This window comes from Dermacentor andersoni, chromosome 11 (assembly GCF_023375885.2).
Source record: "Dermacentor andersoni chromosome 11, qqDerAnde1_hic_scaffold, whole genome shotgun sequence".
NCBI classification, from domain to species: Eukaryota; Metazoa; Arthropoda; class Arachnida; order Ixodida; family Ixodidae; genus Dermacentor; species Dermacentor andersoni.
This window is the reverse complement of record NC_092824.1, coordinates 32,438,433-32,452,906: the sequence shown is the minus strand read 5'-3', so window position 1 is coordinate 32,452,906 and position 14,474 is coordinate 32,438,433.

Below are 14,474 nucleotides of genomic sequence, written 5' to 3'. Positions count from 1 at the left end.
TATATATATGTTGCAGTGTATCAAACTACTAACACAGCATGGTTATAAATGTTCCGACCACAGAGATTCCTACACTTTTTAGACGCAACTCTGGTGCTATGCCCGTTCAGCCATCATAGGAATGATGTGTTGTTCATGTATTTGTGTTGAATTTGTCTGATCATCGGGCTTGGGGCTCCAATTGTTCTTCTGAATTTGTTTAGTACGCTTTATTATGTGCCTTAGTTGGCATAAATTTCAAAGCTAGGCATACATTTTTATAGGAGATAGTAATAAAACTCAACAAGCACGCAAAACTGCTGCTAAGTGCAGTGGTTCCACTTGTCCATGTGTCCGTGGCGTAATGTTTTCCAAATCGGGATTCGGCGCTACAGGTCTTCAGTTCGAATCCTGCAGTCGGTCAATTTTTCTCTGGGTTGTTTATAATTTAATATTTATTTAATAATTCATATTAATCCATAATCCATCCACTATGCAATAATCCATCCACTTTGCAAATTCACGAATCCATCCAAAGTGATACGGACGACGTTCGGGACACCCAAGTACTCCCCACCATTCACGTGCTAGCTGAACTACCCTGCGTGCAGCTCACGAAGACACTAGCGACACCACTCCCAGCAGTAGTATATATTTATATGAAGCTCTATGGTTCCGACTGTTGAATACCCACCTCTGGCATCGCCATGAAGGCCACTCTCAGGCTGACGTGCCCTCACGCTCATAGAGTCATGTGAGACCGCAATCAGGCATTCTGTGATGGTGAAAGAGGGTGAATTGGACGAAGCGACGTTAACTGACGAAATTGCTTCTCTAGTTGAAAATTACCCACAACCTAATTTGCGCGGCGGTTCATCTTGAGTAAAACTAGAAGAAGCGCTAAGAAGACGATGAGAGTAATCGAAAACACTCACAACACGATGAGCGGTGTACTTGCACCTGGAAAAAATATACTGAATGATCACACAGCAATTTTGCATGTCAAAAGACACCGATAACAAAACGTTAAACCGCATGCGTACTGACTACAAATATAGGTGCTTACCTTAAAAAATTGACATGTTTTACTAGGAAGTACGCATGCGTTTCAACCTTTTGGTTGTTGATTTTTGGCATGCTATAAAAGCTGTGTGACGTTTCAAGAAATTTTTTTTATAGTTGGCAGTACAGCCCTCGTCCTTTTGTGTGTATTTTCGGTTCTAGTCATTGTCTTCTACGCGCTGCTACGAGATTTCCCTCGATGATTAGGTCTTTTGAAAAGCCGGTCACGAGATGCGTATATGTATATACATATATATATATATTCATATAGCATTTCATCATCGTAGAATTTCTTGTGGCTTGATCAGGCCGCCTTTGCCAATAGAACTTGTAATGTTCCCCGTATGTACGGTGCATGTACAGTCAACTGCAAAAGTTTACGGGACGCAGGATCTGCCAAGAAGCTGAATTCTCGCGAAGCATGGTCACGCAGCCTCGAATTAAATGTTCCAGCATGCAGTAGCCTTCGCCACCTACACAGTGATTCATTGAATACGAAGTGTCATGCCTAACAGCGCAGGAATTCACATTTTAAGGGGAAACCGCATCCCGTAAACTTTTGCTGTTGACTGTACTGAATGTATATAAATATATATCACATGCACCGCTTACCAAAACCACTACTCATGATGACGATAATCCAGTAATATGGATTACACATTGCATAAAGCAGAAGTTCGATTGCCAAATTTGTCCTGATGGAGCCGAGGGTGCCAATGGAGCCAGGGCTGCAAGACGCCGTTCGTATTCGCCACCTTGCAAGTCCACACTAGGTTTACACTAGGGGGTTACATTTACACTAGGTTTAGACTAGGGGGTTACAAGTCCACACTAGGGGGTTACATTTATAAATCATATAATAAACAAAGAAAACACGTAATAAATTATTCGCTGTTAAATACAGTAGTTATACAATTGAGAAATTAACATGTACAGGTGATTGCGGCGATGTCGTGTGGGAGGCCGTTCCAGTCCGGGGCTGATCGTGGAAAGAATGAAGATGCGAATGTAGCAGTGCGCGTACGAGGCCGCGCAACTTGAAGGGGATGACCAATGCGTGGGGAAATACGTGCCGGCGGATTGATGTAGGGCGGATGACGAAGTGAGCTGTAATGAAGTTTATGAAACAAGCCCATACTAGTAATACGACGTCTACAAGCTAGAGATGTTAAACCTGCCTCTGCTTTTAATGATGATATACTAACGTTATATGAATAGCACGAATATATGAATCTTGTGGCTCGACTTTGTACTGATTCTAGGGAAATTGGTAGGTAATTTTAGTTAGGGCCCCAAATAGCAGAGGCGTATTCTAATTTAGGACGGACAAATGATTTGTAGGCAAGTAATTTTAGGTTTTGTGGGGCATGTCGTAGATGACGTTTTAAGAATCCAAGGGTTCTGTTAGCGGATGATATGATTTTAGTAACATGCGCGTTCCAGGTTAGATCATTGGACAATGTTACGCCGAGGTATTTATAAGTGTGAGTTCGTTCTACCGTGGCGTGCGAGATTTTGTATGAGAAGAGTAGAGGATTACGTTTTTGGTTAAAGGACACGAGTTTACATTTATTGGGGTTTAGTTCCATGAGCCATTGGTTACACCAGTCCTGTACGCTGTTAATTCATTCAGGAGGGCGAGCTGATCAGAGGTGTTATTGATTGTGCGATAGATGACCCAGTCGTAGGCCAAAATACGTAAGTTACAAGAGACATGCGTTGGTAGGTCATTAATCTATATTAAAAATAATAGCGGGCCATGGACTGATCCTTGCGGGACACCTGATGTTGCGGGAAGAGGACTAGAGGCTTGATTATTAACGTAAACATACTGGGTGCGGTTAGCAAGGGTTTCACTTATCCACTGTAAAATGTTAGGATGACGGTTTAATCATGAAAGTTTTAGTAGCAAGAGTTTGTGGGGTGCTTTGTCAAACGCTTTCGCGAAGTCCAGGAATATTGCATCAGTTTGAAGGTTACAATCAAGGTTCATATGCAAGTCATGGATGAAAATAGCCAGTTGTGTATCACAGGATAGGTTTTTACGGAAGCCATGTTGAGCAGGATGAGAAAAATTCAAGAAAGTTCATTATGTGGGAATAAATGACATGTTCCATGATTTTGCCCGGCACGCTTGTTAAAGAGATGGAGCGGTAGTTAAGGGCTGATTCTTTGTTACCTGATTTGAAGACCGGAACAACCTTCCCCACCTTCCAATCGCTGGGAATGCTACCCGTGGAAAGTGATTGTGCAAAAGTTTTGATAAATACGGTGCCGAAGCATGGCCAGTATTTTTGAGGAACTTGGGGGTGATTTCATCAGCACACGCTTAAGATGACATCTTTATATTTTCTAGAATACATAAAATGCCGTGCGCAGAAAACATGATTGAAGGCATAGGCAAACTTAGGTTGGTAGTTGCGGTAGAAAATGGCATATCGGTTTCGTGTGTGAAGACGGATGAGAAAGCGGTGTTAAAAATATTTGCGTATTCAATGTCACTGGTCACCTCGCCAAGTCAGTTAGCTAGTGTGATGATCGGAGCCTGTTGAGGATTCAGTACTTTCCAGAACATCCTCGGGTTATTTGTTAGGACCTTGGGGAGGTCAATTTGGAAAAAATCGCGTTGGGCATTACGGATAGATTGCAGGTATGTTGATTCTGCTGTGTTATATTTCTTCCAGGCGCGTGCGCTTGGGTTGCGTTTTGCTGCACGGAAAAGTCTCTTTTTTGTTCTCGAGTGTCTTCAAGAGCTTTGAAAACCATGGTTTGTTCTGACTGGCACGAAATGTGATGGTTGGAATAAACTTCGCGGTGAGTTCGGCAATGTTAGTTTTGATCCAGGGATCGATCATCGAAACCCGTCTCAAAGTTTGGAAATGACGTCGTCAGGTAATTATTAATTTCTTTGCAATTCCCCCTGTCATAGAGGCGAATTGTTTTCCGGAAAGTTTGACGCGATTCAGGCGTGACGGTGAAAGTAGCGTGTAAAACTTGGGGGTCCCTGATTTCGCGGAGGTAAGTAAGCAATGATAAACTTTCTGGGTGATGAGTTAGAATAAGGTCCAAGATGTTGGATGATTTATGTGTGACTCGTGTGGGTTCAGTTACTAACTGGGTGAGATTAAAATTCAAACAAACGTCAACAATGTTAGTTATTTCGGTGTTGCCTGTTGGTGTTAGGTTCGGCCAGTCAATGCAGGGGTAATTAAAATAAAAAAAATAATAATGTGCGCGTTGGGATATTTGCCAGTTATTTGATTCAGACTATCGCTTAACTGTGAAGAAACGATTGCATCACTAGAGGGGGGTCTGTAGCAGACGCATAGTATGACGATTTCTGGTACAGAACGACAGATTACCCATAGTATATCAAGCTCCGATTGGATGTTAATAACAGAACAAGGCAACAGCTGGTTTGTGGCAACAAGAATACCTTCTCCTCGTGAGCTCTTGCGGTCCTTGCGAAAAACGTTAAGTTGCGGCAAATCAGCCTAAACTTCCGGATCGGTGACGTCGTCTGTTAGCCACGTTTCTGTTAGCAAGAGTATATTGCCGGCAGATGAAGAAACAAGATTACAAATGTGTTCACGCTTTGGGAGGAAGCTACGTATGTTGGTAAAGATAATAGAAAAAGAAAGATTTGGCAGTATACCGCGAAGGATTTTACAAGGAAGATTAGTAGCGCGGCGATAAGTCGTATGCTCTGAAATTTTATGTACAGATTGTGATGACTCGTCTAATGCATAGCGTTTAGTACCGATGCACAAGGTATTGTAGCGCAAGGAAAATTTAGTGGTTGTAGCTTTGGCAAACTTTACAAGGTGCTTTCGCGCTTCTCGGACAGGGCGTGAAAAGTGCTCCCCTATGCTGTAATCGGTGCCTTTTAACTTACGGCCGTTCGAAAGAATCAGCTCCTTGGTTTTATAAAATGTAAATTTGACTATTATGGGTCGAATGCGGTTAGGAGAATGGCGCCCGAGACGGTGAGCCCTTTCAATTTCTTTGGGGTCAATGGATAAGTCTAAGTGATCACGGCACAGGTGGGGACTGTTTCTTCAGATTCGGGGTAGGTTTCGGATGCATTCTCATCTTTAATGTTGTAAAAAATTAAATTGTTACGTCGTCAGCGATTTTCGGCATCATCCGAACGGGCTTCTATACCTCGGATTTCTTTGGTTGTTTGGGTGGTGTCAGCGCAGATGGTATCCATGTCGGTGCGTAGGGTTACAACATCTTGATAATTAGGTTCCAGGGCGGATAATCTGTTACTCAGATAAGAAATAGCTTGTACCATAGTTGTAAGTTGATTTCTAAGTCCTTGGACCTCGGCAATTAAATGTGACTGACCATCACACAGTTTCTTCAATTCCTTTAGCACCTTTTCAGGGCCTGGGTTTGATTCAACGTCGCCAGCCAAGAGCAACAGGGTTAGCATGACATCAGCACATTCAAGAGCAATGGAAAGGCAGCACTGTGGGCTCGGCAGCTGCAGGAGACAGTAGTTGTTCAAATTTTTTTGTGAAAAGAGAGTATTGTTTACTAACCTGCGTAGCGAAAACGAGCGGGTTGGATTACTGCATCGTGGCACAGCCACCGAGCCCACAGAGCGCCGAGCGCGGATGATGCGCCTTTATAGTCGTCGTGTCTGTCGCTGTCGATGACCATAGGAGAGTCCGGGTGAAGTCCAGGAATAGCAGAGGTGGCGCCGCCGGGCAGGCGGAAACCGCAGGCAGCTGTGTAGTAAGGCCGGCGGGAGATTTCGAATGAAGGGATTCGATGGCAGAGGTGGCATGCGAAGGGGTGGGAACCAGGGACAGGAATAGCATCTGGGTGATGAGCGGTGCAAAAACCCGCGTAGCGAAAACGAGCGGGTTGGATGAGTGCATCGTGGCCTTGTTTGTTTGGAACGTTTATTATAATTTGTTTGGAACGTATATTATTCTTCCATACCTGGGTGGCGTTGTAGCACCGTTCAAGACTATTCCCCCCTCGAATCTGCTTCCCCGTCGTTCTCGGTTAAATCGCGCGCTTGCTATTATGGCAACGTGTTTCGTTTCAACTCGTATTGTACTGGTTGCGTGCGACGTACCTGTTTTGTTCTTTTTACTTGCGTTTGGTGACGGTGTGATGAATGTCTCCGAGCTACAGTCCCTCGCGCTTCCACTCGACTGAAGAACTGGTCGACACTACTAAAATATTGCGATCGTCCCGAGGGCCTGCCCATTGTTACGTGCTTGCATCCCCGAGAATATACCGCTTTCCGCATAATTTTCTTTGGCGCCACCCATTTGAGCCACTAATTGTGGTTGGCCTACGTTTTTTCACATGGACATTTATTCGCCAATTGATGAATCATAATGTGCGAAATCTCGCGAGCTGAACATAACACAACTTTAAATGAGCTAGTAAATAAAAGTGATGCATATCTCGAGCTTTTCGTGCCATAACTACGATATGATATGAGGAACGCTTTGGTGGGGGAGTTGGTGTTCATTTTGACAACTCAGGGTTCTGAAATGTGTACCTAATGCGCCGCATACTGATGTTCTTGCCTCTCGCACCCAATGAAATGCAGCCGCCCCGGCCGGGATTTCATTCCGCGCCTCCGTAAGCGACCTCGTGGTAAGGTCAGCTGCAGGTCTGCGGTGCTGTACGGCGGCTCCTTTTGGCGCCTTGAACTCAGCTAATGCCAAACTTGCACTCTGCGCTAGAAACGGGCTTTATTAGTTCCACGCAGGCGTGGGAGCTCTCATACCTGATACATGGCGGGTCGTTATTTTTAATCATTAGCAGAATTTTTAAAACTCACTTGTGGCTTGTGGCACAATACTGCATCCTAAGCTCAATTAGTCAGAGGCGGACATTATTTGCACGAGAAATCAAACTAAATATTTCAAGAATTAACCACTTCTGATAAACTTTTGAACGAATAATATTATGCGACACTGTTGCAGTTGACAAGTTGTAGCTGGGATCTTTGAGTCTCATATCCACTTTAGCCAATATCTGAGGGCGACACTAATATAGAGATATGTCTTGACAATGTTTGCGACGAATTTCTGAGGGCGACACTAATATAGAAATATGTCTTCACAATGTTTGCGATGAAATCTATTGTTGTTCCTGTAAACCTTTTGATTCAACTCATAAAAATGCGTTCTGTTACGTAGCACAGCGGAACAACAGTGCACATATACTGTAAGTATGACAGCGCGTACCTGAAGACCGGTGATCCCTTCAAAATTTGGTCAAAGTGTATGTGCCTTGTGAAATCACTGTGCTCTAAAGTGATTAATTGGAAAGGTGAATATGCAATATTATTTGTCAATTATTTATTTTGGTTTTCAGTGTAACTACCGTCCGCCTCTTAGGCGAATCCGGCATAATTAGTGAAATAGTATTATATGCCATAGGTGATTTACGTTATTATAAAACATCCGGAATTTCTTCTATGATTACAGCCTTTCCATTTATCTGAGGGGAGCTTTTATAGCAACGATGCGGAGTGAAGGGCACGCATATCGTACCCCATTGTAACATGTGGCTGCGTGGAACTGAAAAACCCTTCGTCTTGATTCTCAATGAGGATCATTATGTCAGAGAGCATTTTACTCTTTGCATTTTTTGGGGGGGAGAGGGGATGGGGGGTTGGATGGTTTTGCTTACAGTTCTTGGGCCATTCAATTTCTATTGACAAAAATATCTGTAACGCAAGCAGTTGTCGATAAGCTCAATTTGTACACATGAGGGAATCACTGTGGCAGTCATAGCGACTTGGCTATAGGGTGCCATGCCCCTCTCACGCCGGACGTTTTAATAACACTGGACGTTCGCGCCGTGGCCGCAGCTCCTTCTCTTTCGATTGGAGGAGCTGAAAGGAATAAAAAAAATGTCATAGTGTACCCATCAATCCCAGGGCTTCGCTCCATCTTGCGTGCGTAAGTCCTCGGGCAAAGGATTGTGCAAAAGGGACAAGAAAGAGGGGGAGGGTACGAACTGTCGCTTGTTCTTTCGCTCCTACGTTCGTCGTGGGAACGGCTGGGAAAGGGCGCGTGCGCTCGGGCAAGCGAGCATAGCCCTAGCGACGTCGTGAGCAGCTGCACCTTAGATTTGCTATGGGAAGAACGTGTCCTAAAACATGACCGACGTCAACAACAAAGCTAATGCGCACGAAAGCGACGAGAAGCCGCTGCCCACAAACATCTCATTACGTTGCCATATTACGGGACTTCATTAGCCTTCCCGAATATTAGGCAGATGTTTTCGTTGATGTTGTCAACTTATTGCGAAATGCTAACTCTGTCCAAAGTCACTGGAAGGAACTTTCTTCGAAGTGCATGCTTTTCTATTAAATTGTTTAACAAGCGCAATGAAAAGTCGCGTTTTGGCCTCAAGGGCGCAGTGCTGATAGCAGTAGTAGATGATTAGACAACTACACGAAGAAAATTTTTGTCAGCCGAAAAAGTTTCAGTAAAGAATCGCTTATTAATTAAGTTAGAGAGCATGCTGTCACGAGCGCACATTCAAATTTTAAAACATCTCACTTGATGACCACGGGAACTCGCCGTCACAACGCAGATACGATGAAAGGTGGCGCCCCTTGAACCGGCGGCGAGCGATCGCTTCAACGCGTCTCCAAAACTTGATTGCGCAAGCTACTACATAAGCCGCGAGAACGCAGCGAAGAACAATCCATCAGCCATATCGGCTCACGTAGCTTCTGCACGCGTCGCAGACTATTTGCAACACCTCTGATGGATATGAGAGGTGTACGAAAAGGCCTCCAAACGAGAGAAAACTTTCAATAAACTTGTGTGCTTTCTGCGAGAGTTGGCGCGTGAGAGCGCACACCAGAATATATGTGTCGTCGGTGGGGGGCAGGCTGCTACAGAGTCACCTTGGCTTCGAACTCCAGTCCCCGGTGGACGGTCAGCCAAACCCTTGGACAGTGCCACGTCTTGTCTTTGAATATCGACATCGTGGAGCTCCAATGGGATGTCTAATTTGGCTCCGGATCGGGATTATTTAATTATGTTTTAGGATTTCAAAATGTGCCGCCCTGCCTGGCTGTTGGAGAGCCTTTCCGGTTAGCGGTCCTCCGAGCTTCGATCAGCTCGTCTAGGGTTTTCTGCAGCCCAAGTGATTCGAACCGTTCATTCGAACCTGTGACGGGTACGGCTAGTGCCTGTTTGAAGGATGTCCTGATAATGGCACCTATTTTGTTCTTTTCGTCCCTCCTGAGATCAGGACAAACCTCTACGTTCCGCCACTACCGAAACACACGCACCTGGGGTGCTACAATGTAACACTATTCCAAACTTTTCTATTACATTTCTGGTATCAGCCCTTCGCCATTGGTCAAACACTTGTTTGGATCACCCCCACTTCTCCTGTCTGTCACGCGACGTCACAAAAACCGCGATACCTCCCCATCAGATATAATGTGTAAACAGTGATTATGCATGATTTGACCGAAAGCCGAAAAACAGTTATTTCTGATTCGATGCCTTTTTGCCATTAGCCCCAGGCTATTGGTGAAAAGTTTTCGGGCTGCACCCACTTCACCTGCCTGTCACGCGACGTCACAAAACCGCGAAAAGTCAGCGCGCCAAAGCGACGTGTACGCAATAAAGATGCATTAATATGCCGAACAAAACTGAATTTTCTTCTGAATAGCCGCAGGCTGCCCCGTTCCAAAAGAAATAAAATATGGCTGCTGCCGATCGCTCAGTCGCTGGCTACTCACACCTGCCGCAGAGCCTGGGTTTATTTGAGTATAATAAAGCTTCTTGCGTGGCCGCGTAATATTTTTGAGCCCTTCCAGCTCGTTTACGAGCTCATTCAGCCAACTCTTCTTTGCTGATGCGTCATTCTTAAGATTCCGTTGCATGCCGCCGCGATTTTTGACCAGCCACAGCAAGCTAAGTAAGGGAAAACGGACCAATCGCAGACGCCGGCACCACCCTCTTCATCGGGTTATCGATTTTCAGTGCACTGGCTCTGCCCCATCGAATCCCTCTCCACTTGAGCGTTCTCCTCGCCTCTTGTCAGCCAATTAGATACAACAAGCCGCTCAGTGTAGGCAATGTTATTCGTTTTTCAAGCAAACAAAAGTGGCCTCCTATGAACGAGGATAGCGTTTGACTGGTTAGTTGAGACAACCCTGCGGGTGGCCGCCCGGTGCTTGCGTGGGTGGTTACGCAAATTTGACGTCAGAAGATTGGCATAAAAACATATTGGAATAGTTTTACGTTATAGCGCCCCTGGTATACAACGCGAAACGGAGACGGGCAAGAGCACAAACAATGCAGAAAAGATTCGAGATGTCTGAGGATGTGGTCTACATGGACGTCGCTGATTATGACGGTTGCGAAGCCATGGCCATCGCAATAGTAAATCAACAGGGCGATTCAATCGCGCCCGGCAGGATCCTCACGACGTCTCCGGAAGTTGGGGAGGAGGCAGCCATTGCCCTGGCAGTAACGGCATCCTTCAAATTCATAGCGAGCGACTCCAAGTGGGCCATCCTAAATTTCGCAAGGAGGCGTGTGTCACCCTAAGTACTCAACATCCTGCTGACCGGTTTTCTTCGTAACCGAGTCAGGGGGGTTCAAATTGCCTGGGCGCCGGCCCACTCCGGCCTCCCTGGAAACGAGAACCCGCACGACCCTGCTCGAGGTCTAACCAACCGAGTCGACGCCGACCTTTCCGCCGCTGACTCTAACCCCCGTATTCAGAAATGCATCGCAAGTTGAAGACCGTGCTTGACTTGATATGGGCGACGCCTGGTGCGAACGTGCCCAAGACGCTCATTGGGTTTCCTTGGGTGCGTTCACGAAAGGCATCATTTAAATCAAGTCAAGCGTGGGCTTCAATATGCATTTCTGAATACGGGGGTAACTCGTTTCGCCAGACGTGGCAGGACAGGCTGGTGTCCTATCAGGATGTCCTTGATGATTATGAAAATGTGAGTTCCAAGTATCATGCAGCACGCAGAACTTTAACTAAGTGGCAATCGGTACCAACATCTTCAATACCAACACCTTACCTAACCCTGTACCGCTGTTACCCAGGACTGTATACAGCTGAATGCAAAATCTGCAAATGCAGGGCAGACTTTCAGCACATGGTTTGGTCTTGCCCCCTCAAACGCAGTCATGTCCAACCGAACAATCAGTTTCATTTAAAAATAAGGTCTTTGGAGCAGTGGGAGACCGCGCTGCTCAGCTCCGATCCGGAAGTGAATGTCCGACTCATCCGCATGGTTGACGACGCCGTCGCTCATAAGGACTCCTGGCTGCCACCTAAAGGGGGAAGAAGACAGAAGTGGATCTCCCACCTCTTCCCCTTCCCTTGGCCCCATACCGGGCACACAATAAAATGGTTGACGAGTAGTCATGCAGTTAAACGCCAAGAAATTACGCTGCGGTTCTCCAGCTCTCAACTGATGCAGAGGGGATTCTGGCCAGCAGTGCCACACTAACATTGCGAACGGAATACTGTTTCCTTTGTATAAGGCTTAATGCGTCAAAAAAGGTTGTGGAGGAACCGGGATGCTACGAGAGCATGCCATTCGCTGCGCAGGTGATGTATGTGGGGTTGCAGCCATCCAGTGTTGGTGTGACAACTTTGCAAATCATCACAGGTGCCCGGTGTCACCTTTGCTAGCGCCGTTGTATGCATGTCGGCGAAGACGCGAGGATGAATGGAAGGCAGTCAGGGCGAAATTCGGTCGAGAGCTATATAGGTAGGCTATGTACGTGTCATCTTGCAGTCGATTCAAGGCAATATTGGCTGGTCTTCTACTTTCGATGCTATGGAGAAGCAACCATTAAGATATCGTTCGACGCTCGTCTAAGGGTAAAGACCAACAGGAGGCATGCCCGGCGAGTGTTAAGCCATTTAAATTTTAAGGGTACACAAACACAGTGGAGTAGACGCCTATACAATATTGAGCGTAAGTTTGGTTTCTCTCTTGTCCCGTGCAGGAAGACAGTGAACGCAAGAGGGCGAAGGCGGCGAGGTCTCGGGTTAGGAAAAAGGAAACCATGCTATGGCAGTCTGCCATGTTTTTTAAACGAACGCCGCCATTATACAGTACCCGCGAAACAAGCATTGCAGTGTAAAACCTATAAACAGCACTGTGAGTGGTCTTCTCTGCGAGACATGCGCCGCAGCACAGCGCACTATTGTGCATCGACATCCGCTATGACCCGAAACCGCAAGTGCTGGCTGCAAGTGCCTAACGAGGATCATATGGTCCTGGGCTGCGGGAGTAGGGAACCTACATGCAACCTCTGTTTATACGAGGGGGCAGCCTTTGTAAGGATACTTGTCGGGGCAAGCTAAATTGGCGTGTTAAACTTGCCGACAAATTATAAGATATGGGAGCAAACATGGCGAAATACCAGTAAACAAATCACGTTTCCCGGAAGCCTCGGTGACGTAAAAGGATTTAGTTTTTTTTAAATAATCTTTGGCTTCAGCTGCCAGACACATGTGCCGTGTCTGAGTGCAGTACACGGCATGTCTACGTTTTAGTTAAACAGGCTAGTAAGCAGAGTCTTTATTACAGCACAGTTCGAAAAACGCCCTATATACATTACGTACAACTGGAAGGTAACGACATTGCTTAATGAACTTCAAATTCTTGGCATGCGATAATACTAAACCACGAGCACGCTAGCGTGACTTTTAACTTGTCGTTTTATACGTCTCGCATGTAAAGCAATAGAAAAAGAAGTTTGATGTGTTAAAAAAAGGAAATGGTGCTGATTATTTTAAATATGTAGGGCGGTTTCGTGCGTGCCTTGATATTAAACTAAATTGGTATCGGTATTAAAATAAACGCGTGCCAGCATGCGTACATGAGAGCGCCCAAAAAAAGCGGTAATGCGCTGCTACTTCTAGCGAGAGTGGGGTCCAAAATTGCTACTCAAAAAATATGGCGGTAGATACCGGGCAAAATTTTGGTGTTGTCGCCACCACCAAAACAGCGCGTGGATGTAGGTTCGCTTTGCAGTAGCCTCATACCATGCCCCACAGATGGCGGCAACTGGAGTTATTCGGCCGACAAAGCCTACTTCCTGTAGTGTTTAAACACTTTGCTACCGCTTTCGCGGCTACACCACTGCGGCGAAAATACGGCTTTTCATTTGCATTTCTTTAAACAGTTTAACGAAAGGTGCGCAATTTCAGCAAACTTACTAATTATGGTTTTGAGCTTAACATTTCTGAACATACTGACGATATCGTAAAAAACTTTTGCTTAATAAGGGGGCTAAGTAATGAGGACTTGTAACGTGGCAAATACGATCCACTTCTTAGGTGCTGGCTCCATCATTAATGTAGTTGTCACTGGTTTATCGTGACAGGGATTATTGACATGAACAATTGCCGCGCTACTGGCCCTAGGCACTTTGTGTGTATTCTCGGTCCTCTTTCACGCGTCGCAAAAAACACCTTTATGTAGCATGTACTGAGCAACAGGCATTTGTATCGAGAGTTCTCAACCGAAGTTTGTATTGGATCACAAGTGGCGTAGGCGGAAAACTTTCTTTTCGTCCGGGGGGTGGGCGGTGGGGAGGGGGTGCATATTATTTATTGCACTTCAAGAAATTTCGTGTAACCTCGACCAGTTCTTCACTGAAGCTACGGCCTTATATGAGAATTTACAAGACCTCATAGTAGGAGGCAGTTCATTTTCACAGCCTGAGTTCTCTTCCACCACCAATAATCTGGCATGTCTGGGTGGTGTAATCTTCCTACATGTAATTTTCGTATACTTCGCTATCACTAACGCTCCTCCGCCTTTCCAGCGAAACTGCAGCCTCTCTCCGTCTTTTTGTTTTTGTTTTTCTGTGAGTCTAAGTGTAAGCGCGCCTGCTTATGACTGCTGTTGCTTCTGATTTCGAGTGAATCCGTCTTGACCTCATTTCAGTTATTGAGTGATTGGCTACTCACTAAGTTTGGCGGCCAATAACAGTAAAAATTCTGGAGTTGTCACCGCCACTAAAACAGCGCTTGCATTTAGGTTCCCCGCGAAGGAGCCTCGCATCACGCCCCACAGAGAGCGGCAAGTGCAGTTCATCCGGCCGACAAAACTTAGTTGGTGTAGTTGTCGGATACTACCGCTTTCGCTGCTTCACCATTGGGGTGGAAATACGGATTTTCAATTGCTTTACTTAAAACAGTTAAATAAAAGGCGCGCACGACCAACGAAATTAGTAACTCTGGTTTTGCGCTTGTTAAAAATTCCCTATATGTTGGCGATATGGGGAAAATATTTTTTCTTAATAAGTTGGTAAACTAATGAGGGCTTGTAAGGTGACAAATACGATCCGCTTCCTTAGGTGGTGGCTCCATCATCGATCGCGGCCGGTCTCTCCTGTGTAGCCTATTTCTACTTCCAATAGTCACTGCTTTATTAC